The following is a 27288-nucleotide window of genomic DNA, read 5'->3' as shown; positions in this document are numbered from 1 at the left end:
CTGATTAAAGGAACACTCTACCAGAAGGACATTACAATCTTAAACATATATGCACCTAACATGGGAGCTCCCAGTTTCATCAAACACTATTAGACTTAAGGTCACAGATGACATCAAATGCAATTGTAGTGGGTGACTTCAATACCCCACTCTCATCAATTGAAGGTCATCCTGGCAAAAAATAAATGGAGAGATATCTGAATTAAATGATGTCATGGAACAAATGAACCTAACATATATCTACAGAACATTCCATCCAAATGCTACAGAATACACATTTTTCTCAGCAGCACATGGAACATTCTCTAAAATATACCATCTATTAGGACACAAAGCACATCTCCACAAATATAGGAAAATTGAAATAATCCTTTGTACTCTATCTGACCAATATGGGATTAAACTGCAAATCAGCAAAAATAAAAGCTGCAGAGCACATGGAAATTTATAGAACTAAACAGTACACTATTGAATGATCAATGGCACTGAAGAAATCAAAAAGGAAATCAATAAATTCATAGAATCAAAGGATGATGGTAATACAACATGCCAAAACCTTCAGGTCACAATGAAGGCAGTCCTAAGAGGGAAATTCGTAGCTCTAAGTACCTATGTTAAGAAATTGGAGGGCTGGAGAGATGGCTTAGTGGTTAAGCTCTTACCTATGAAGCCTAAGGACCCCTGTTCGAGGCTTGATTCCCTAGGACCCACGTTAGCCAGATGCACAAGGATGTGCATCTGGAGTTCATTAGCAGTGGCTGGAAGCCCTGGCGAGCCCATTCTCTCCCTCCCTCCCTCTCTCTCTCTCCTTCTCTCTGTCGCTTTCAAATAAATAAATAAAAAGAAATTAAAAAAAGAAATTAGAGAGTTCATAAATAAACAATTTAGTGCTCCACCTTAAGGCCTTGGAAAAAGAAGAACAAGGCAAACCAAAATTCAGTACATGAGAAAGAATCATAAAGATTAAGGCAGAAATACAGAAATAGAAACCAAAAAAAAAAAAAAAAAAATCCAAAGAATCAATGAAACAAAGAGCTGGTTCTTTGAAAGGATAAACAAGATTGATAAGTACTTAGCAAATTTGACCAAAAGAAAGAGAGAAGTGACAAAAAATTAATAAAATTAGAGATGAAAAAGGTATCATTACAACAGATACCAAAGAAATTCAGACAATTATAAGGACATACTTTAAGAATATATATGCCTCTAAGTTTGAATATCTGAAAGAAATGGATGATTTCCTTGATTCATATGACCTACCAAAATTAAATCAAGATGAGATAAACCATTTAAATAGACCTGTAACAAGTACAGAGATCCAAGCAGTTATAAAGTCTCCCCACTAAGAAAAGCCCAGGCCCAGATGGATTCAGTGGTGAATTTTACCAGACCTTCATGGAAGAACTAACACCAATGCGTCTCAATCTTTTCAATAAAATAGAAAAGGAAGGAATTCTACCAAACTCCTTCTATGAAGCCAGCATCACCCCGATACCAAAACTAGGCAAAGACAGAACAAAAAAAGAAAATTACAGACCAATTTCCCTCATGAACATAAATGCAAAAATTCTGAACAAAATACTGGCAAAAAGAATTACAAGAACATGTCAAAAAGATTATTCCCCCCTTACCAAGTTGGCTTTATCCCAGGGATGTAGGGATGGTTCAACATACACAAATCAATAAATGTAATGCATCATATAAATGGTCTGAAGGACAAAAATCACATGATCATCTCAATAGAAACAGAAAAAGCATGCAACAAAATCCAACATCCTTTCATGGTAAAAGTATTACAGAAACTGGGAATAGAAGGAACATATCTCAACATAATAAAAGCTATGACAAACCTACAGCCAGCATAATACTAAATGGTGAAAAACTCAAAGCTTTTCCACTAAATTCAGGAAGAAAACAAGGGTGTCCGCTGTCCCCACTTTTATTTAATATAGTACTGGAAGTCTTAGCTATATTAATAAGGCAAGAGACGTTCATAAAAAGTATACAAATTGGAAAGGAAGAAATCAAATTATCACTATTTACAGACAATTCTATACATATAAGACTCTAAAAACTCTACCAGCAAACTGTTAGAGATGATAAACACTTTTAGCAACATAGCAGGATACAAAATAAATACACAGAAATCAGTAGCTTTCCTATATACTAACAACAAACATGCAGAGAATGAAATCAGGGAATCTCTCCCATTCACAATTCCCTCAAGAAAATAAAGTGCTTTAGAATAAACTTAACTAAGGAAGTGAAGGAGCTCTACAATGAGAACTTTAAAGCACTCAAGTGAGAAATTGCAGAAGACACAAGGAAATGGAAAGACATCCCATGTTCTTGGATTGGAAGAATCAATATTGTGAAAATGTCAGTCTTACCAAAAGCAATCTACACATTTAATGAAATCCCCATTAAAATTCCAATGACATTCTTCACAGGAATAGAAAAAAAAATCCTAAATTTAATTTGGAAGCACAAAAAACCTCAAATAGCCAAAACGATTTTGGGCAACAAAAATAAGGCCATACCCGACTTTAAGCTATATTACAAAGCCATGGCAGCAAAAACAGCAGGGTATTGGCACAAAGACAGACATGTAGATCAATGGAACAGAACATAAAACCCAGATGTTAATCCAGACAGCTACAGCCATCTGATTTTTGACAAAAATGCCAAAAATATTCATTGGAGAAAAGACAGCCTCTTCAACAAGTGGTGCTGGAAAAACTGGAGATCTATATGTAGAAAGATGAAAATAGATCCTTGTTTTTCTACTTGCACAAGAATCAAATCCAAGTGGGTCAGGGACCTTCATATCAGACCTAAAACTCTGAAATTGCTGAGGAAAAGGTAGGGGAAACCCTTCCACATATTGGCATAGGTAATGACTTTCTGAATATAACCCCAGTTGCTCAGAAAATAAAACCACTAGTTAACCACTGGGATATCATAAAATTACAAAGCTTTTGTACAGCATAGGACATTGTGAATAGAGCAAAGAGACAACCTACAGAATGGGAGAAAATCATTGCCAGTTACACATCTTACAGAGAATTAATATCCAAAATATACAAAGAACTCAAAAAACAAAACAATAAGAAATCAAACAACCCAATCAAAAAATGGACTAAGGAACTAAATAGAGAGTTCTCAACAGAAGAAATACATATGGCATATAAACATATAAAAAAGTGTTCTATCTACATCCTTAGCCATCAGGGAAATGCAAATTAAAACTACCTTGAGATTCCATCTCTCTCCCATCAGAATGGCTACCATCAAGAAAACAAATGACAATAAATATTGACAAGGATATGGTAAAAAAGGAGCCTTTCTGTGCTGTTGGTGGGAATGTAATCTGGTACAGCCATTGTGGAAATCAATGTGGAGGTTCTTGAGACAGCTAAAATAAGATTTGCCATATGATCCAGCTTTAACTAGGCATATATCCTAATGACTCTTCTCACTAACTTAGAGATACTTGCACAACCATGTTTATTGCTGCTCTATTTGCAATAGGTAGGAAATGGAACTAGCCTACATATCCATCCACAGATTAGTGGATAATAAAGATGTGGTATATTTACACAATGGAGTTCTATTCAGCGGTAAAGAAAAATGAAAGTATGAAATTTGCAGGGAAATGTATGGATCTGGAAAGGATTATACTAAGTGACATAACCCAGGCCCAGAAAGCCAAACAATGCATGTACTATCTTATATGTGGATCCTAGCTACAAATGTATAGACTTGTGTGTGATCTGGAACCAAAAATCAGTAGCACGGGCTAGAAAAGTGGTTTAGCGGTTAAGCGCTTGCCTGTGAAGCCTAAGGACCCTGGTTTGAGGCTTGATTCCCCAGGACCCACATTAGCCAGATGCACAAGGGGGCACATGCATCTGGAGTTCATTTGCAGTGGCTGAAGGTCCCGGCATGCCCATTCCCTCTCTCTCTGCCTCTTTCTCTCTGTCTGTCGCTCTCAAATAAATAAATAAAAATAAACAAAAAATTTTAAAAATTGGTAGCAGAAGCCCATAAGCTAGGAAAAGGCTATAAGGGAGGGAGGAGAGGGAAAGTCTTAAGAGGATGGTATTGCATATATGTAAGTAGACAAATGGATTATAGGGAGGGGAAAGGCCTAAGTGAAGTCAGGGGAAGAGATGTATAAAAAGAGGGTAGGGGGTGACAATCAAAACTCAAGATATTCTGAATAAGATATATGAAAATCTACTTTCTCAAATAATGGCATATCCAGAACCCATAGATTGTTACTAGAAAATTTTCAGTGCCTGGGATGGGATACCTTCCAGTGAGTTATTGGCCAGGGAGGTTCCTGTTGCCTTTAAAATATTACAGGCTATTGTCGAGGCCCTTGCTTCCCCATGAGAAAGAAATAGTAAGACCCTATTGCTGAAGACTTCACATGCCTGAGCAGCAAAGTCACTGAGAAATAAAGTTGGTGCTGAGTAGAAAACCTTCTCCCTGTCGCCCAGTCAACTGAAAGCTGGAAAAAGCTGCCCTGTATGTAGTCTTATGGGAGACAGAAATCATCAGCAGTGAAAACAGTGGACACTGGAAACCTCTAGTTTGGCCAGACAGGCCAAATGACTGAACAAGTGTAATAGTGGCATGTCTGCTCTGGGGGAAACCAACTGTTCTCTAATTGAACTGAAGGTCCACTCTATGGAAGGGAATACATGCCTGGTACTGAAAACCTAATCAAAAGCCTATGGTAAGGGAGGTCATGAGCCTTAGGGGTATAAAGCCTGCTCTTGTCTGGATAAATGCATATATTACTCTCACCAAATTGCCCTGAAAGCACTACACTTAATGCTCATACTCATATATTAATGCTACTCTCACTTTTGGTTAGAGAACCTTCTCTTTTCAGATGGTGATGACCACTGGGATGACCCAAAAGGCAACATAGTGCAGAGAAGAAGGGACAGAGGAGTGTCCAGCACTGAAACATCTCACACCCTCTAAGGCTCAGGGTCCATTGCAGAAGAGGTGGTGGAAAGAATGTAAGAGCCAAAGGAAGGGTACCACTCCTTACATACAACTGTCCAGACAGAATTTAGCCTCAATATCCAAGACCTCACAATGCCTAGCAATACCTACGCAAGACCTTCATAATAGGAGAAAAAGATGATGACATCAAATTAAAAGAGAGACTAATGGAGAGTGGGAGGGGATATGACAGACAGCAGAGTTATGAAGGAGAAAGTGGGGGAGAGGAGGGGAGGGAAATATCATAGTTTGTTGTCTGTAACTATAAAAATTGTTAATAAATATATATAAATAAAAAATTTTAAAAAGAGCTCAAAGACATCTTTAGTTGCCTAAAGAATTAGTGGACAGATTTGGCTACATGAGACCCTGTCACAAAGAAAAAAAACAAAAATATTTTCATATGAATATAATTTTGCCATTTATCCAGGACAAAAGCAGATTCATATATTAATGAGATGGATATGTGTGTTTATTCTTACATAAAGTAATTAAATCTTGACTGAATATATGATGCTACAGGATAGAGAGCATGTTCAAAATTTTTCAGAGTTGATTGATATTTTGACTTTATGCTGAAAATGCCGCTTCACATAAATACTTAATACAAAATGACAGAAGTGTATATGTCTAGGGCCTATTTGAAAATTTTGTCCTTTTTCCAAGCCAAAATGCATTTAATAATATTTTTATGAAACTGAAATCAATAACTCAAACAGTAATTTCTAAGAAAATGATAGATTGATATAAATACACTAACTTAACACTTATATATGGAGGAAAATACTAATTCTGTTTGCTGTAATTAAGCCATTATGTTTCTGCCATAGCAGAGCTTTGATTGTTCTGTGAACACTCAGTAATTCATGACATTAAGTAGTCTTAAGTGTGAGCTGAAGTGTTTCAGGAGTATTCCTTGGCCCTGGGGGTGTGTGACACTTGCACAGTGCGAAGTGTGCATGCTGCATTCAGAACCAAGGCTGCAGCGAAGACCCAAGATGCAAAATGGGTGAGCTCTGCCAGAAACACCTCAGATTCATTGCATGTTTGATTTGGAGGTGATTAATGCTTGGTCATTGAACTTTCAGAAACCTTTTACTATTGCCAGGTTTTTGTGTTCGTTTGTTTATTATCTGCACATTCAGTTGTCCTAGAAAGGGTCACGACCCTCAGTTGAAAAAGGTGTGTTACAGGAACTGAGCCAGTAGAACACAATTATTAACGATTTACTGAATTGGCTCGCATGTGTAGGCTGGGTTGTCCAACAAGAGCATCTATCCACGGAAAAGGCGGAGAATCCAGCAGCTGCTCCATCTAAAAAGCTGGAAGCTTCCAAACATGAGGACCAATGTTCAAGTCCCAGTCCAAAGCTAAAGGCCTGGAAGTTACCTGAGAAGTCACTGGTATGAGTCTACATTGAATGGCCAAAGAAGGTGGAGTCTGGTGTCCAGAGGTCCTGCCAGCAGAAGTAGACAGTGCCCACTCAGGAAGAATGGACCATGCATGTGCGAGCTTCCTCTTCCTCTTTTCTTCTGTCTTGCCCCAGCCTATTGGATAGTACTGCCCACATTCACAGAAGGTATTTACCTCTCAATTACTTATCCCGTGTATCAATCTTCTCTGGACAAACCCTCACAGATCCCATAGAGAAATACTTTATTATTCCCTAGGTATCTCTTAATCCCATCAAATTGACAATCCAGGTTAACCATCAGACCTGGCCGGTCAAAGCATTTCATTCCTCCAGACTCCAGTAGATTGGTGAAAGGATCAGTGTGTGGTTCCATAAAAGCCATCTCCTCTCCTGACTATTATGACACCTGAGTCATGTCCCTCTGTGGGTGTCTGTTTAAGGAACTTTACATTAGCTCAGAACTTCACACACTTGGACAAAGGTGCAATATCAGTATCACCTAGGAGCTTGATAGATATGCAAATTCTCCAGACTGACCGGGTCGGAATTTATGGAGAAAAAGAGCAAACATTTACAATCCCTCTAAGGGATTCCTTTGCTTTTTCCTTTCTTTCTGTGCATGTATGTGTGTGTGATATGTGTGCTTCCCCATCTCTGGGATTACACACACGTCAGTGCGCCCTGTACCTGGCTTTGACATGGTGCTGGGGAATCCAAACTTAGTCTTCATGTTTACATGGCAAGCGCTTTATTCACTAAGCCATCTCCCCAACTCCTACAGAATTCCTTTTTTTTTTTTTTTTTTCCTTTTTTTCAAGATAGGGTCTCACTCTAGCCCAGGTCACAGAGTGACCTCAAACTTATGGCAGTTCTCCTACCTTTGCCTCCCGAGTGCTGGGATTAAAGGCAGTACCACCATGCCTGGCTCCTCGAGGGGATTCTAATACTTGCTGAGACTTGAGAAGCACTGGGATGGTGGTCTCTTGAGCATTTGAGTCTATCATTCCCTGTGTGAAAAAAAAAAAAAGAAAAGTTAGGAAATTAGATGTGGATTGGAAATTGGATCCAGCACCAACAGCTATTTTTTTTTAATTGACAACTTCTTTACTTACAGACAATAACATGATAATTCCCTCCCCTCCCCCGCTTTCCCTTCATAACTCCACTCTCCATCATATCCCTTCCTCTCTCTATTAGTCTCTCGCTCACTCGCTCACTTGCTCACTCTTTTTTTTTTTTTTGCTTTGTTTTGTTTTTCAAGGTAGGGTCTCACTCTAGCTCAGGCTGATCTGGAATTCACTATGTAGTCTCAGGGTGGCCTCAAACTCTCGGCGATCCTCCTACCTTCTGCCTCCAGAGTGCTGGTATTAAAGGCGTTAACCGGGCTGGAGAGATGGCTTAGCGGTTAAGCGCTTGCCTGTGAAGCCTAAGGACCCCGGTTCGAGGTTCAGTTCCCCTGGTCCCACGTTAGCCAGATGCACAAGAGGGCGCACGCATCTGGAGTTCGTTTGCAGAGGCTGGAAGCCCTGGCGTGCCCATTCTCTCTCTCTCCCTCTATCTGTCTTTCTCTCTGTGTCTGTCACTCTCAAACAAATTTAAAAAAAAAAAATTTTAAAAAAAAGGCGTTAACCACCACACCCAGACTCCTTTTTTTTAATGTCATCATCTTTTTCTCCTATCATGAGGGTCTTGTGAAAGTATTGCTAGACACTGTGAGGTCATGGATATTGAGGTCAGTTTGTGTCCAGACAGTTGCATTAATATGAGTGGTACCCTTCCTTTGGCTCTTACATTCTTTCCTTGGAGGGTATGATAGAGATGTTTCAGTGCTAGACACTCCTCCATCACTTCTTCTCAGCCCTATGTTGTCTTTTGGGTCATTCCATTGGTCACTACCATCTGAAAAGAGAAGCTTCTCTAACCAAAAGTGAAAGTAGCATTAGTATATGAATATGAATATTAACTATAGTGCTTATAGGGAAGTATGGTGAGTATAATATATACATTTAGCCAGACAAGAGCAGGCTTTATACCCCTAAGGCTCATGATCTCCCCTGCCATAGGCTTTTGGTTAGATTTTCAGTACCAGGCATGTACTCGCCCCCATAGAGCAGGACCCCAGTCAAGGCCAGAGCAGACATGCCATTCTTGCACCCATTCATTCATTTGGCCTGTCTGGCCAGACTTGAGGCTTCCAGTGTCCACTGTTTTCACCACTGATGAGTTCTGTCTCCCATAGGGCTGTGTGAAGTACAGCTTTTTCCAGCTTTCAGTTGTCTGGTCTACAGGGAGAAGGTTTACAGCTCAGCCCCATCTTGATTTCTCAGTGACCTTGCCACCCAAGCATGTGAAGTCTTCAGCAATAGGGTCTTACCATCTATTTCTCATGAGAAACCAAGGGCCTTGACAAGAGCCTGGAATGTTTTGGAGGCACCAGGGACCTCCCTGGCCAACAACTTACTGATAGGTATCACATCCCTGGCACTGAAAATTTTCTAGTAATAATCTATGGCTTCTGGATGTGCCATTACCCAAAAAAGTAGGCTTTCATATGTCTTAATCAGAATATCTTGAATTTTGATTGACCCTCCCCCACCCTTCTTTTACTCAATCTCTTTCCCTGGCCTCACTTAGGCCATTCCACTCCCCTAAGATCTTTCCCTCTCCTCCCTCCCTTATAGGCTTTCTCTAGTTTACTGGTCTCTGTTACCAACTCTCTATTTAGTTCTATAGCCCATTTTTTAATTGGGTTGTTTGATTTCTTATTGTTTTGTTTTTTGAGTTCTTTGTATATTCTGGATATTAATCCTCTGTCAGATGTATAGTTGGCAAAGGTTTTCTCCCATTCTGTAGGTTGCATCTTAGCTCTGGTCACAGTGTCCTTTGCTGTGCAAAAGCTTTGTAATTTCATGAGATTATTTGTAATTTCATTAGATCCCAGTGGTAAATTAGTGGTTTTATTTCCTGAGCAATTGGTGTTATATACAGAAAGTCATTGCCTATGCCAATATGTTGAAGGGTTTCCCTTACTTTTTCCTCTAGCAGTTTCAGATCTAATATTAAGGTCCCTCATCCATCTGGACTTGGTTCTTGTGACATTTTCACAATATTGATTCTCCTGATCCAAGAACATGGATGTCTTTCCATTTTCTAGTGTCTTCTGCAATTTCTTGCTTCAGTGTTTTAAAGTTCTCATTGCAGAGATCCTTTACTTCCTTGTTTAGGTTTATTACAAGGTACTTTATTTATTTATTTATTTTTGAGGCAATTGTGAATGGGAGAGATGCCTTGATTTCATCCTCAGCCTGTTTGTTGTTAGTATATAGGAAAGCTACTGATATCTGTGTGTTAATTTTGTATCCTACTATGTTACTAAAAATATTTATCAGCTAACAGTTTGCTGGTAGAGTCTTTGGGGTCTTTTATGTATAGAATCATATAATCTGCAAATCATGATAATTTGATCTCTTCCTTTCCAATTTGTATCCCTTTTATGAGTGTCTCTTGCCTTATTGCTATAGCTAAGACTTCCAGTACTATATTAAATAAGAGTAGGAATAGTGGATACCCTTGTATTATTCCTGAATTTAGTGGAAAAGCTTCAAGTTTCTCAATAAAAACCAGCACAGAGTATGCAAGTGTGGGGATTGAAACAAACAGATCACTTTACAAAGCCAAAATCCCTAAGGGTGTGTGTTGTTCTACACCCTTAATCCTGTCAGCTGAGAGGTTGATATTTTTGTTCTGAAATGGGTTCCAGGTCAGCCTGGGTCTGAATCAGACCCTGCCCCCAGTAATGACAGAAGCAGAAGACAAAGGCCCTATAAATCTGAAAGCATAAAAGGCAAAAAATAATCAACCCCCAGGGCTGGAGAGATGGCTTAGCGGTTAAGTGCTTGCCTGTGAAGCCTAAGGACCCCGGTTCAAGGCTCAGTTCCCCAGGTCCCACTTTAGCCAGATGCACAAGGGGGCGCACGTGTCTGGAGTTCATTTGCAGAGGCTGGAAGCCCTGGCGTGCCCATTCTCTCTCTCCCTCTATCTGTCTTTTTCTCTGTGTCTGTCACTCTCAAATAAATAAATAAAAAATATTTAAAAAAAATAATCAACCCCCAAATACAGCTTAATTGAGAATGGTAAAGCTTCCCATGAATATATAATCCCTAACCTGCCCTGACATGGAAAGAGAGATTAGCACTTCCAGTGCAGGCCTATGTACCTGCTCTTTTTTGTCAGTCAGCCTTGTTACCTTTTGGGATGGCTTCCAATTTCACCAATGCTGAGTGCCTGCCTCAATCCCTCCGTGTTGTGATGTGAATCTGGTGTTCTGATCAGCTGTGCTGGATGCCCTGACACCGGGGCTGAATGCATCCTCTGATGGTTCATGGTCCTCATGGTTGGGGGACGGGAGAGTGCAGAAAGCCTGGAGTTGTACTGGAACTACTCAGCTGATCCCACCTGTATCCCCTTCAGCTGGTCTCTGCTGTCTCTCCTTCAAGTTTCTTGACTTTGCAAGGAGGCTGAAGAGACTGGACCCTCCCCCACCACTTGGTCTCTGCTCCTGCAGCTTACTTCCAGACCAGGCTCACAGCTCCGCGAGGATTGGGGCTACAAGTGCTTAGGTGGAATTCTTGCTAGTTTCCTTCTTTTTGGTAAGTCTTGATCCCTCCTGCGTCTCTGCTGTGGCCAACAAAAACCTATACACCTTCACTTTTTGGAAGAAAAGTGTAGTTTTCTGTGGTTTTGCTTAAATCCCTCTCTATGCCGGTTTGGCATGGCTCCTATATAGCCATCTTACCTGAAAGTCCCAACAGCTATTGTTTTTTCCTCTTTCATTTCTGGTACCTTCCACTGCCTTCTTTCATATTAAAGTGTCTCTTGTCTCCGTGGGGCAGCAGAAAACGTGGAGAGAGTCCCCAGTTCCCTTTGCATGGCCACAGCTGCACCACATTCACATGACACTGTCACTTAGTTGGCCTGAAAATGCAACAGGAGCTACGTCTTGTTTCCTGGCTATTTCTGTGGACCCTGGAACAGTGCCTGGCACCTGATCAGCTCTTGTCAAGTGTGTGTCAAATGAGTGAGTGAGACCTGCTCCTCGAGGCTCCCTGGATATCACAGAGAAATTCCCAAAGTAGTCTGGGATTCTTTATGTCAGCTTGGGCTGCCATACTGCAATACAACCGACTGCGTGTGGCTTAAGCAGTGTGTCTTTTCTCCAAAGACTAAAGTTCAAGATCAGGGTTTCATGTAAGGATGTTTCCTGGCTCATAGAAAGTTGCCTTCTCACAGGACCCTCACCTGGCCTTTCCTCATGTGTGCACTTGGGGAGATAATGAGCTCACTAATGTCTCTTCTTGTTTTTTAAAAAATAACTCTTGGGCTGGAGAGATGGTTCGGTGGTTAAGGGCACTTGCTTGATAAGCCTACCAGCCCAAGTTCAATTCCCCAGTAGCCATCTAAAGCCAGATGCACAAAGAAGTACATGTATCTGGAGTTGTTTTGTACCTTCAAGAGGCCCTGGTGCCCCCATGAGCATTCTCTCTCTCTCTCCTCACAAATAAATCCATGTTTTTTAAATAACTCTTAAACCAGGAGGTCAAAGGTGATGACACATGTCTATAATCCCAGCACTCAGGGGGCTAATAGAAGATTGTAAATTCAAGGCCAGCCTAGATTGTACAACACAGTGAAGACTTTGGAGAGAAACACAGAAAGATATCTAAAAGGAGAGAAAAAGAAGATAAATAATGAAAGTAACTTTTATTCATTTTATTCAAACTAGATTACGAACCTAAAGTCAACATAGAGATGCTCTCCAAAGCCTAGAAGTTTTCAACTTTATGATGTTCCAAAGGCAAGCCCATACAACCTTTCAGCACAGTGTTCAATACATTTCATGAGACATTCAATGCTTTATTATCAAACAAGCCCTGTGTTACATGACTGTGTCCTATGGTAGGCTACTATAAGCATTCTAAGCATGTTTAAAACAGGCTCTGCTGAGTTACACTCTTCACTAGGTCAGCTGCATCAAGCACACCCTCAATTTGCTGTGTTGTCAACTTATAATAAGTTTATTTGGATGCAACACTACTGTAAGTCAAAGGGCATCTGTAACCATTATATTTATATAATTCAAGAGACATTTCTAAAGAAAAGATGAAAATGAACTAAGACAATTTTATTTGAGATACATATTTAATGCCTAAAAATAAATAATATGTGGGAAGGTCATGGTTCTATCTTGTTTTATCTTACAAAGAAACTAGTCCTAGTGAATCAGGGCTCTACTTTTATAACCTTGTTTAATTTTAATTATTTTATTACTTCAAGTATTGCCATATTGGGAATTAGGAGTTTTGATGAAAGAATTAAATGAGGGATTATTAGACACATGCACATGACTGTGACCACAATACCTGAAAGAAACAACTCAGAGGAAGAAAAGTTTATTTTGTCTCATGGCTTCAGAGGGCAGGGAAGATGAGGTGGAGCAGATCGGAACATTGTAGTGTGTGGAAAGGCTGTTCCCATCACAGCGGGTCAGGAGGCAAGAACTAGGGTCTACCCTAGTGACCTACTTCAGCCAGATAGGCCCCATGTTCTGAATGTTCCACAGCCTCCCAAAACACCTAGTGGGGAACAAGCATTCAAATGATGAGTTTGGGGGGGGGGTTTCTAGAATCATCTATAACAGGGGACACTGACATTCAGTTCAGAACACAGTGCATATTAATTTCTCCTTCCCATCTCAAAAGCCCTCACTTTTCATCCTCACATATTTTTCGACCTTTCAGCTCTGCTCCAGGCTAGAAAATTTTTATCTCCTCTACAGCAGAAAAAATTTGGCTAAGCAAGGCTACAAAGATGACTAAGCAATTATAACACTTGCTTGCAAGTCGGACAGCCAAGTTCAACACCCCAACACCCATATAACACAGAGTGCAACTGTATCAGTTACCTTCTTGTTGCTGAGACAAAAACACTGACAGAAATCAGTTTAAGGAAGAAGGGGATAGTTCAATTTACAGTGCCAGGTTTACAGCCCACCAGGGTGGGAAAAACATGGTGCAGGGGCTTGAAGCAGCAGATCACATTCAGCACAGTAAGAAAGTTCAGCACAGTGCGGAAGCAGAGCCACGAATGCAGCAGTTCTCTTCCTTTTATGCAGTCCAGGACACCTGCCCACTGCTGACCACAGTGAGGGTGAGTCATCCCACCTCAACTAACTTAATCAAGATAATAACTAACCCATCAAGATAATCCCTCCCAGACATCACCATAGATTTGTTTCCACAGTGATTCTATATCCTGTTGAGTTGACAACCAGAGATTAACCAACATAAATGTGTGTGATAGTTAAGTTTTGTTGTCAGCCTGATCTATTTAGTAGTCCACAGACATTCCTCTTGGTTGGGTCTCGGAGGTTGCTTCCATAAAGGAGGAAGTCCTTCCCCCAGGTTGAGCCCATCCCCCAAAGTGGGCAGCCCCTCTCAGAGGGAGGCTTTATCTAAGGAAGCTCTGGGAGAAAAAGAGCCCTTTTTCTTTTTCTTTTTCTTTTTCTTTTTTTCACATCTGGCTGCAGTGCTGCAGGCTGCCTTCCTGCATGGACTGAAGACCAACAGCTCCAAGAAGCCCCCAGGCCTTCAGTGCTGGACTGGGATGGCTGAGGCATCCAGCCCTTGTGGACTGAGCAGCTGCCAGGTTCCAGAAGCTCATGGCCCAGCTACACCAATGCATACAAATCAGCAAAAAAGAAAAAGGGAGATTCTGTCTCACCCAAAGTAGAAGGAGAGGACAAACACCCCAAGGTTTTCCTCAAACCTCCACATGGGCACCGTGGCAAATGCCTTAATTTATGCTATACAGTGAAGCATGACCTTAGCCTTAGACCCACAAAAACTCTTTTGAGATTATATTGTTCCATTTTGATGGTCCAAATATAGGAGTATTGAATAAGGGAAGCAAGGAAAATCAATAATGAAATAAAATATACATTAATTGACAAAATAGAATATTTATCCTCTGTCCAAACAATCAAAATATAAAACTGGGAATAAATAATGATCTTGACAGTGATGTGGCTCAGTAATAGACCATCTGCCTAGCATGCATGAGGCCCTGGATTCTATTCCTTGCATCACAAAAATGAAGAAATGAATGATTGCAGGGAGCGGCTACAGACGCCATTACAAGATGGCGCTGACTTCCTGCTGAGAGTGGTGACGAACAACCCCCTACTTGGTCATATCCTGGCGACAGTCTTGCTTGATGCTGCGTGTGTACATGATGTAATGCATCCTGGGCCTATCCCGTGGCCCTGGGTGGTGGGTGAGCAGGTGGCAGCCAATCCGTAGGTGTCTTGTAGTATTACACCCTATAAAAGCAGCTACACTCCTGCGCCCCGGCCCCTTCGCCATCAACTTTCCTGTTAACCAAGAGGCTCTCCAATAAAGTGTGATCGAGAAGGATCTTTGTTTGCTGGTCGTTCTTCTCCTGCTGGTCAGGGAGTTCGCAGCAAAGTGGTGCTGAAAACCCGGGACGCCGGGTGCCAGAAGGGCATCGGGCGAGGGGCCGAAGAGGATCCAGAACTTGACACACGGAGAGGAAGACCGCGGTAAGTTACCCCAGTCATGCTAGATCTATTGACGGACCCGTATTTTATTCTTGCCATTTGGCTTCTTGTGTGGTTTCTCCTTCTTGTTTTGTGTTGCTGTTGCTGTGAACCTGAGGGGAGTGTCGCTGCTTAGGTGAGGACTAACCTCGCAGCACGGAATCGAAAATAAAAGACCTTGGTAGATAACAAGGTTTTTCGATCTGTCACTCACTGTATTGCTTCTTTTGTTAGGCGGATAAATCGCTGGTAGATAACAGCGTGCGCCATGGGCAATTCTCAGAGTACAAACTTTGCACCCGATAATTTTGTCCAACCCATAAAAGAATTGCTTAAGCAGAGGGACATTAAGATCTCATCCGCGACCGTTAAGAAAATAGTCAGAAACCTAGATGAGATCGCGCCATGGTTCACGGTGTCGGGTGATCTTTCCCTCCTTACGTGGGAGAAGCTGGGTCGCGATTTAGAACGGGCAAAGGAGGAGGACAGAATAGGAAAAGGCAAGATGCCGTTCTGGCGCCTTATCCATTCTTGTTTAAGTAAAGGAAACCACATAGAAATCATTAAAAGGGGACGAGAAGCTCTAGCAAGACATCAGGATAGTCTTTCTGAGTCTGATTCAAATGGGGAGTCAAAAGTTAGGCCTAAGAAAAAGGGAGATATAAAGAAGGAGAAACATATACAAGATAAAGATAAAAGCCTGCAGGAGGAGCTTGAAGAGATGGGGGAAATGAGTCATCGCTTGCCTGAGAAAGGGACTAAAGGGACCTTTACCAGGCTGTATCCCCCTATTGAAGAGCTTGTACGTTTAAGTGTTTTTTTTTTTTTATATTTTTGTTTATCTTTATTTATTTGAGAGAGAAAGAGGCAGGTAGAGAGAGAGAGAATGGGTGCGCCAGGGCCTCCAGCCACTGCAGACGAACTCCAGATGCGTGCACCCCCTTATGCATCTGGCTAACGTGGGTCCTGGGGAGTTGAGCCTCGAACCGGGGTCCTTAGGCTTCACAGGCAAATGCTTAACCACTAAGCCATCTCTCCAGCCCACGTTTAAGTGTTTTTGAGACAGATGAGGAAATCACCTCCAACTCAGACCTGGAGGAGGGGGAGGAGGAAGAACTATTACAAAAAGGGGGGGAAGGAATCAAGGAAGTCACAAAAGGGCACTATTCATCTCTGCCTAGGCGCCCCCTACTAACAAAAGGAAAACAGGCCCAGGGAGATGGTCCTTTGCATTTGAAAGAGCCGTCTGCACCTCCCCCCTATAACTCTGCTAGAGACACATGCCGCTTCATAAAACCAAAAACATGGTCGCGGCTAGTCTCAGTTTTCCCTGTATTTGAGGATCCAGTGACCCATCAGAGGAGGTATGATCCAATTCCTTACAGACAATTAAAAGACTTAGTTCAAGCAGCAAAAGACTTTGGCCCAGCTGCGGATTATACTGTTGCACTATTGCGCAGGATTGCTACAGATCCTTTAACTCCCACTGATTGGATAGAATTGGGTAAAGCTTGCCTTACAAAAGGCCAATTTTTAGAGTGGAAAGCCATAGTTATAGACAATGCTCAGGAACAGGCTAGGCGAAATATTGAGAGTGGACATCCAGAATGGACAGTGGATATGCTTTTGGGGCTTGGCCCTCAAATGGATAACCAAGTTAATTTCCCAATTGAAGTTTACCAACAAATTAATAATGTTCACTATTGGGCCTGGAAGGAAGTCCCAAATAAAGGGGAAGTAGCCGGTAACCTGACTAAAATTATACAGGGTCCCACAGAACCTTTTGCAGATTTCGCCGCCAGACTGGTGGCTGCCGCAGAAAAAACCATTGGAGCTGCAGATCATACTATGCCTTTTGTATTGCAATTAATTTATGAACAGAGCACAAAGGAATGTCAGCGAGCTATAAACCCAGTTCGGAAACAGGGACTGGAAGCCTGGGTTAAAGCCTGTCGAGAAATTGGGGGGCCACTCTCTAATGCTGGGCTGGCTGCCGCGGTCCTAGCGGCTACTAAGTCCCAACAGGCTCAGAAAAATAAAGGGTGCTTTAAATGTGGGCAGCTAGGACACTTTAGACGCCAATGCCCCAGAGCTGAACAATCCGCCCCGCCGGTAAAGGAGGGGTGGAAGCAGAGGCCGCCGGGTACCTGTCCGAGATGTAAGAAGGGCAAACATTGGGCAAATGAGTGCAGGTCAGTAAGAGATCTAAGTAAGGTCTACCTGTACCCCCCCTTCAATCTACTCAGGACCAAAAAAACGGGATGAAGGGCCCCTGTCCCCAGGGCCCTCAAATTTATGGGGCACTCCAAACTCAAACACCGGCACTGGGCCCGCCTCCGTCCTCTCATGCAGAAGAGCCACGTCAGGCTCCGCAGGGCTGGACCTCTGTGCCACCTCCGGATTGGTCCTAAACCCTGAGATGGGGATCCAAGCCCTGGAGACCGACGTTTGCGGCCCTTTACATAAAGATACTGTGGGGCTTCTTCTGGGGCGGTCGTCATCAACCTTGAAGGGGTTAATTGTCTTTCCTGGAGTCATTGACCCTGACTTTACAGGCGTCATTAAAGTCCTCTGCCACTCCCCTTATGGGACGATCTCCATTGCACCGGGGGATCGTATTGCTCAGCTGTTGGCTTTGCCCTCCACTCATTCATAATTCCCTGCTGAACAGAGGGAAAGGGGGACAGGATGTCTTGGGTCCACAGGGGTGGACCTGGCCTGCTTGTCATGGGAATTAGATCAGAGACCTCTTTTACAGTTAATCATTGAAGGCAAGATGTTCTCAGGCTTAGTTGATACAGGTGCAGACAGGAGTATTATAAAACTAGACTCCTGGCCAAAGTCTTGGCCCCTTCAAAGATCCTCTCAGACCCTTCAAGGTTTGGGGTATGCAGAGACACCCCAGATGAGTGCAAAAGAACTAACATGGTATACTGATGAGGGGCAAAAGGGAAGAATACAGCCTTTTGTATTAGCGGTCCCTATCAATTTGTGGGGAAGGGATGTTCAATCCCAGTTGCGCCTCCGCCTGACTAATGACTATTCGGAGGCTAATAAAAATATGATGAAAATACAAGGCTTTGTCCCAGAACAGGGACTAGGAAAGTTCCTTCAGGGGCGCCCCGATCCAATCATTCCAAAAGAAAAGCTGGACCGCTGTGGATTGGGTTTTTCCTAGGGGTCGTTGAAAATGCCACTTCTGAAAAAGTCCAGGTGCCCATTCCTTGGTTAACTAACAAAGCCGTTTGGGTTCCTCAATGGCCCCTATCACAAGAAAAATTGGAAGCAGCAAAACAACTGGTTCAGGAACAGATGGATCTAGATCATCTGGAGCCCTCTGTTTCTCCTTGGAATACTCCAATATTTGTGATTAAAAAACAGTCAGGTAAATGGAGGCTGCTCCATGACCTGAGAGCGGTCAATGCCCAAATGCAGGTTTTAGGACCTGTTCAGAGAGGCCTGCCGGCACTTTCTGCCTTGCCCAAGGGCTGGCCAGTGATGGTCTTAGATATTAAGGATTGTTTCTTTTCCATACCACTTTGTCCACAAGACAGGGAACGTTTTGCTTTCACTCTTCCCTCAGTCAATCATGAGAGGCCGGATGCTCGTTTCCAATGGCATCTGTAGCCGCTCCCTGCAAATGATGATTTTTATTACATGTTACTCATAGAGGGGAAAAATAAAGGAAGCAAATAATGTTTGAAATGAGAACAAGATAAAGCAAACTTCAGAGCAGTGATAATGGCACAATCTCATGTGTATTATGAGAGAATAGATGGTTTATCAGTTTACAGAAAAACAAAGTCTGAATGGACACCCAGCTGTTTGCAGCAGTTACCTCTAGGGAATGGGATTAAGCAGGGAAGATTTTTATTTTTCATTTTATGCACACCTGCATTCACATAGGTCTATTAAAAGATTCATGTGAGGGCTGGAGAGATGGCTTAGCGGTTAAGTGCTTGCCTGTGAAGCCTAAGGACCCTGGTTCGAGGCTCAGTTCCCCAGGTCCCACGTTAGCCAGATGCACAAGGGGGCGCACGCGTCTAGAGTTCGTTTGCAGAGGCTGGAAGCCCTGGCGCGCCCATTCTCTCTCTCTCCCTCTATCTGTCTTTCTCTCTGTGTCTGTCGCTCTCAAATTAAAAAAAAAAAAAGATTCATGTGAATAATAAAATGCTAAAATATGATGAAGAGAGAAATAAAAGACTAGACACATAAGATAAAATGTTTCTTTTGTTAAAATTCCAATAAAACGAGGCTGAGATTCAAAAAAAGACAAAAATAGATGTGATTTGAAATTAAAGAAATTAAATCAATGCAGATAACTTTATAATAATAGTACATTCAAAGTTAAAAACACAGAGTGAACAGCTAGATGTAGCAATGAGGAGGGAGTATAATCTATACTGAAAGAAAAAAAGTAGGAAAGGAAAATGGAAACAAAAACCAAAGTGTAAAGACATAAAGGAAAGCAAAGAAAACAGAATGTTTGGAGCTGGTGCTTAGTTAGCAGGATTAATGTCTGTGAAAAGGTCCCCAACAGTGCCCTAAAAGTGCCCTCAGTACTTTACTCCTGCACCTCACATCCCTCTGCTCCTACTTCTATCCCCATTTGACCTTTCTCGGGATTCATTTGTGAACACAGGGTACATCTCCTTCAATCAACCAAATAAATAAATAAATAAAAATGTGATTTTAACATAACTGAGCTGAGAGCGTCTAGCCATAGAAATGCAATGATGTCTTTTGCAGTTCATTTGGTTTCAATCTCAGCTTTCAAAAAGTGGGTACACTTGATCTCCCTAGAGCAAACAAAGCTGTATTCAAATCCCAGGCAAGATGTTGGGGAGATGGCTCCATTGGTAAAGTGCTTGACATGCAAGTATGAGGACCTAAAACACCTGCTGTGGGGGTGCATGCCTGCAATGCCAGTGTTAGGGAGGTAGAGGTAGGAGAATCCCTGAGACTTGCTGAGTAGCTAGTCTAGCTGAATCAGTGAGTCCTGGATTCAATGAGAGACCCTCTCTCAAAAAATACAGTGGAAGACAGGGACTTCCCAGTAAAATGGTTGCATAGGAGTCATACTAGTCCAGCCTAGGGAGGGATTTAAGCAAAACCACAGCAAAATACACTCTTTGTCCAAAAAATGAAGGAAGTTATATAAGTTTTTTTTAGCAGCCACAGTGGAGAAGCAAGACAGACAAAGATCTATCAGGAAGGAGGTGCTTGTGGGTCTGGACCCAACCTGCATGGATCCCCATGCCCACCCAGCACCCAGGTGCAGGAGCAGAGACCAAACCTCATCAGCCTCCTTGCAAACAAAAAACCTGAAGGGGAGACAGCAGAGATCAGCTGAAGAGCTGTTAAAGGGGTCACAAGCAGGACCAGCTGAGTAGTTCCAGTACAACTCCAGGCTTCCTGAACTTTTCCAACCCCAACCAATAGCAACATGACCCTCCAGAGAACGTATCCAGAACCTGGTGGCAGGGCATCCAGTACAGCTGATCAGAACACCAGATTCACAGCACAACACATAGGGATCAAGGTGGGTACTTAGCATTGGTTAGATTGGAAGCCATCCCAAAAGGTAACAAGGCTGACTGACAAAAAACCAGGTTCATAGGCCTGCACTGGAAGTGCTAATCTCTCTTTCCATGTCAGGGCAATTTATAGGTTACATATTGGTGGTTTTACCATTCTCAGTTAAGCTGTATTTGGGGGTTGATTATTATTGCCTTTGATGCTTTCAGATTCATAGGGCTTTTGTATTTTTCTTCTGTCATTATTGGGGGCAGGGTCTGATTCAGACCCAGGCTGACCTGGAACCTGTTTCAGAACAGAAATATCAACTTCCCAGCTGACAGGAAAATCCCTTAGGGATTTTGGCTTTATAAGGTGATTGGTTTGTTTCAATCCCCATACTTGCATACTCTGTGCTGGTTTTTTTAATTAAATGTGCATATTGCTCAGTTAAATTTTAGAATTTGCCAGTAAATTGCTCCACCCAGCCCAGTAGTATACTTGAATAGCAAGCAAACTCAACACATAGGATTACTTCTGCAGTTGGATTGGAGGACAAGAGCTACACTTGGCATGTTAAACTTCTACTCTGAAGGTACATAAAGTTGGAATTCCAAATCTAAAGCTCCACAGATTATGAGAAAACCCAAACATCAAATCAACTCAGGATGCAAAAAATCACAACATTACAATACAAGAAACACAAAGAATAAAGACAATATAACCCCACCAAAACTTATAAATCCATCAGAAATAGCCCCCAATGGACTGTTTTAGATGAAATGTCTGACAAAGATTTTTTTTTAATGATTTTATTTATACTCAAAAAAAAAAAAAAATCAAAGAAGAAAACAAACTCCTGAAGGAATTGCAAAAGAACACAGCAAACAAGCTTAATGAATTAAGTAAGACATTACAAGACATGAGTAAGGAAATAGATATACTGAAGAAAAATTGAGCAGAAATTCTAGCACTGAAAAACACAGTCAGCCAAATAAAAATCTCTATGGAAAGTCTCGCAAATAGAATGGATGAAGGAGAGAACAGAAGACCAGATGGCAGATCTAATACAGTCCAACAAAGAGAAAGACAAGCTAATAGGAAGGTATGAATGGGAATTTTAAGATATCTGGGAAAGTATGAAAAAATCAAACATAAGAATTCAGCATATACAGAAATGCAGGGACGATTTAATATATACAAATCAATAATGGAATGCATTATATAAACGGACTTAAGGATAAAAATCACATGATCATCTCATTAGATGCAGAAAAAGCATTTAACAAAATCCAACATCCCTTCATGATAAAAGTCCTATAGAGACTGGGAATAGAAGGAACATATCTCAACATAATAAAGGCTATTTATGACAAGCCTACTGCCAACATTATGCTAAATGGAGAAAAACTTGAAATTTTTCCACTAAAATTAGGAACAAGACAAGGGTATCCACTGTCCCCACTTTTATTTAATATAGTATTGGAAGTCTTAGTTATAGGAACATATCTCAACATAATAAAGGCTATTTATGACAATCCTACCTCCAACATTATACTAAATGGAGAAAAACTTGACTTTTCCCACTAAATTTAAGAACAAGATAAGGGTATCCACTGTCCCCACTTTTATTTAATATAGTACTGGAAGTCTTAGTCATAGCAATAAGACAAGAGACACACATACAAGGGATACAAATTGGAAAGGAAGAGATCATGTTATCATTATTTGCAGATGACATAATTCTATACATAAAGGACCCTAAAGACTCTACCACCAAACTGTTAGAGCTGATAAACATCTACAGCCATGTAGCAGGATAGAAAATAAACACACAGAAGTCAGTAGCCTTCCTATATGCTAATAAAAAGCACAGGGAGGATGAAATCAGATAATCACTCCCATTCACAATTGTATCAAAAAGAATAAACTACCTTGGAATAAACCTAAGCAAGGACGTGAAGGATCTCTACAATGAAAACTTTAAAACACTCAAACAAGGAATTGCAGAAGACACTAGGAAATGGAAAGATATCCCTTGTTTTTGGAGAAGAACCAATATTGTGAAAATGGCAATCTTACCAAAAGAAAGCTACACATTTAATATAATCTCCATCAAAATTCCAAAGGCATTCTTCACATAAATAGAAAAAAAAAATTCCAAAACTTCATTTGGAAGCACAAAAACCTCAAATATCTAAAAATCTGAGCAACAAAAATAAGGCTGGCAGTATAACCATACCTAATTTTTAAAATTTATTTATTTATTTATTTATTTTGGTGGGTCTAAGGTTTGTTTATTTTTATTTAGTTATTTGAGAGCAACAGACAGAGAGAAGGAAGGAGAGAGAGAGAGAAAGAATGGGCGCACCAAGGCTTCCAGCCACTACAAATGAACTCCAGACATGTGTGCCCCCTTGTGCATCTGGCTAACGTGGGACCTGGGGAATCGAGCCTTGAACTGGGGTCCTTAGGCTTCACAGGCAAGCACTTAACCACTAAGCCATCTCTCCAGCCCACCATACCTAATTTTAATCTATATTACAGAGCCATAATAACAAAAACAGCATATTACTTGCACAAAAACAGACATGTAGATCAATAAAACAGAATAGAGGATACAGGTGTAAGTCCAGGTAGCTATAGCCACCTGATATTCAACAGAAAATAGCAAAAATATGGAGAATGGAATTTCAAAGGAGAAAGTGGGGGGGGGGGAGGGAATTAACACGGGTTTTTTTATAATCATGGAAAATGCTAATAAAAATTTAAAAAAATAAAGATTCTATACTCCTCAAAAAAAAAAAAGAAATTTTAAAAGATGGCTTAGCTGTTAAGGAGCTTGCCTGTGAAACCTAAGGACCCAAGTTCAATCCCCCAGTACCTGGCATAAGCCAGATGCACAAGGTGGCGCATGCATCTGCAGTTTGTTTGCTAGAGACCCTGACATACCAATTCCCTCCCCTCAAATAAATGAATAAAAATAAAATATTTTTTAAAAATGAAAAAAAAAAGAAAATAGCAAAAATATTCATTGGAGAAAAGAGACTCTTCAGTAAATGGTGCTGTGAAAACTGGATATGTCTCTGTTGATAGATGAAAATAGATCCTTATCTCTCTCCATGTAGCCAGCCTAAATAAGCCAATGGGTGCAATAGTGGCATGTCAGTTATGAAGGAAAACAACTGCCCTCTAATTTGACTGGAGGCCCATTCCATGGGAGGGAATACATCCCTGATACTGAAAACCTAAAACAGGGGTAGTCATGAGGCCTAGGGATGTAGTATCTGCTGGTGTCTGGCTAAATGTATATATTATGCTCACCAAACTGCCCAGAAAGCACTTCTGTTAATGTTCATACCCATATATTAATGCTACTCTCACTTTTGGTTAAAGAACCTTCTCTTTTCTGATGGCAGTGACCTTGGGATGACTCAGAAGGCACCATGGTGCTGAGAATAAGTGACAGAGGAGTGCTCAGCACTGAAATATCTCTATCACACCTTCCAAGGTTCAAGGTCCATTGTGGAACAGGTGGCAGAAAGAATGTAAGAGACAGAGGAAGGGCAGGACTCCTTACAACGTGCTCTTTCAGACACAAAATGGCCTGATATCTATGACCTCACAGTGCCTGACACTACTATACAAGACCATCATAGTAGGAGGAAAAGATGATGACATCAAAATAAAAGAGATAGATTGAGAGAGGGAGGAGATATGATGGAGAGTGGAGTTTCAAAGGGGAGAGTGGGGGAGGAAAGGAATTACCATGGGATATTGTTTACAATTATGGAAATTGTCAATAAAAAATATAAATTAAAAAATAAATAAATATTTTATAAAATAATTCAGGGCATAATAGAAGGAGAAGTATTTCAATCCTGAGGCTTACTAGGCATTTTCAACAGAATCATTGAAGAAAAATTTTCCCAAATTGGAAAGGAAATGCCAGTGCAGATACAGGAAGCTTTTAGAACACAAAATAGACAAAACCTGGAAAGAAACTCCCCTTGCCAGATTATAATTAAACTATTAAAATGCAAACCAAAGAAAATATATTGTAAGCAGTTAGAGAAAAAAAGCAAGTCACCTATAAAGACAAGCCCATCAGGATCACAGCAGATTACTCAATACAAACTTTAAAAGCCAGAAGGGCTTGGAATGATGTATTCCAACTTCTGAAAAATAACAATTGTCAACCAAGATTACTTTATCCTGCAAAGCTATCTATTCAAGTTGGAGAAGAAATAAGGACATTCCACAACAAAAACAGGCTTAAGGAATTTATGACAACTAAGCCAGCTCTACAGAAAATACTTGAAGGAATACTTCACACTGAAGTGAAAGCAAAGCACACATGAGGAAAGAGGAAAAAATAAACCATTCTCAAATAACAGTTAAAACAAGAGTAAAGGGAAACAGGACACACTACAAAGGAAGAAGAATGGCAAGAATAAACACATACCTTGCAACAATAACTCTTAATATCAATGGCCTCAGTGCCCCAACCAAAAGGCACAGGGTTATAGACTAGATTAAAAGTCAGGATCCTACTGTTTGTTATCTCTAGGAAACTCACCTCTCAAGAAAAGATAGACACTGTTTAGGATGAAAGATGGAAACCAGTATTTCAAGCAAATGGACCTAGAAGACAAGCAGAGGTTGTTATCTTAATATCGACAGCACAGACTTCAAACCAATATTAGTGAGGAAAGATAAAGAAGGTTACTTTATGCTAATTAAAGGAACACTCCAACAGGAGGACATTAAAATCCTAAATGTACATGCACCAAAATGGGGGCTTTCTATTTCATCAAACACTACTAGGGCTGGAGGGATGGCTTAATGGTTAAGGAATTTGCCTACAAAGCCAAAGGATCCAGGTTCAATTCCTCAGGACCCATGTTAGCCAGATGCACAAGGGGGCTGGAAGCCCTGGCGTGCCCATTCATTCTCTCTCTCTCCCCCTCTCTTTCTCCATCAAATAAATAGATTAAAGAAAATAAAAAAAAAAATATTTAAAACAAACACTATTAGACTTAAGGTCACAGATAATACCAAACAAATTTGTAGTGGGTGACTTCAATATCCCACTTTTATCAATTGACAGGTCATCTCAGCAAAAAAAATAAACAGAGAGACATCTGGATTAAATGGTGTCATGGAACAAATGGACCTAACAGATATCTACAGAATATTCTATCCAAATGCTGCAGAATATACATTTTTCACAGCAGCACATGGAACATTCTCTAAAATAAACCATATATTAGGACACAAAGAAAATCTTAACAAACACAGGACAATTGAAATAATCCCTTGTACTCAATGTGACCACAATTAAACTACAAATCAGCAACAAGAAAAACTACAGAGCATACAGAAATTCATGGAGACTAAAAAGTACACTGTTGAATAGTTCAAAAAGGAAATCAACAAATTCATAGGATCAAATTATGATGAGAATACAACATATCACAACCTTTGGGACACAATGAAGGCAGTCCTAAGAGGGAAGTTTATAGCTCTAAGTGCCTATATTAAGAAATTAGAGCCAGGCGTGGTGGCGCATGCCTTTAATCCCAGCACTCGGGAGGCAGAGGTAGGAGGATCACCGTGAGTTTGAGGCCACCCTGAGACTACATAGTGAATTCCAGGTCAGCCTGGGCTAGAGTGAGACCCTACCTCGAAAAAACAAAAAAAAAAAAAAAAAAAAAAGAGAGAAAAAGAAAGAAATTAGAGTTCACAAGTAAATAATGCTTCACCTTAAAGCCTTAGAAAAAGAAGAACAAGGAAAACAAAAATCAGTAATAATAAAGATTAGGGAAGAAATTAATGAAATAGAAACCAAAAACAAAAAATCTAAAGCATCAATGAAACCAAGAGTTGGTTCTTTGAAAGGATAAAGAAGATTGATAAACCTTTAGCAAATTTGACCAGAATAAAAAGAGACAAAAACTTAATAAAATTAGCAATGAAAAAGGCACCATTACAACAGATGCCAAAGAAATTCAGAAAATCATAAGAACATACTTTAAGAATATATATATATGCCTCTAAGTTTGAATATATGAAAGAAATGGATTATTTCCTTGATTCATATGACCTACCAAAATTAAATCAAGATGAGACAAACATTTAAATAGAGCTATAACAAGTATGGAGATCCAAGCAGTTATAAAAAGCCTCACACTAAAAATGTCCAGGCCCAGATGAATTTACTGGTGAATTTTACCAGACCTTCATGGGAGAATTAACACCACTGCTTCTCAAACTTTCCTTAAAATAGAAAAGGTATTCTACCAAACTCCTTCAACAAAGGTAGCATCACCCTGATATCAAAACCAGTCAAAGATAGAACAAAAAAAAATTACAAACCAATCTCCCTCATGAACATAGATGCAAAAATTCTCAACAAAATATTGGCAAACAGAACACAAGAATATATCAGAAAGATTATTCACCCCAACAAGGTAGGCTTTATCCCAGAGGTGCAGTGATGATTCAACATACACAAATCGATAAATGTAGCACACTATGTAAATGGGCTGAAGGACAAAAATCACATGATCATCTCAATAGATGCAGAAAATGCATTCAACAAAATCTAACATCCCTTCATAGTAAAAGTCCTACAGAAACTGGGAATAGAAGGAACATATCTCAACACAATAAAAGCTATTTATGACAAACCAATATAATACTAGATGGGGAAAAACTA

Source organism: Jaculus jaculus, chromosome 12 (genome assembly GCF_020740685.1).
Source record: "Jaculus jaculus isolate mJacJac1 chromosome 12, mJacJac1.mat.Y.cur, whole genome shotgun sequence".
Taxonomy (NCBI): domain Eukaryota; kingdom Metazoa; phylum Chordata; class Mammalia; order Rodentia; family Dipodidae; genus Jaculus; species Jaculus jaculus.
The sequence above is the reverse complement of the archived record's forward strand: the minus strand, read 5'-3'. Positions refer to the sequence as shown.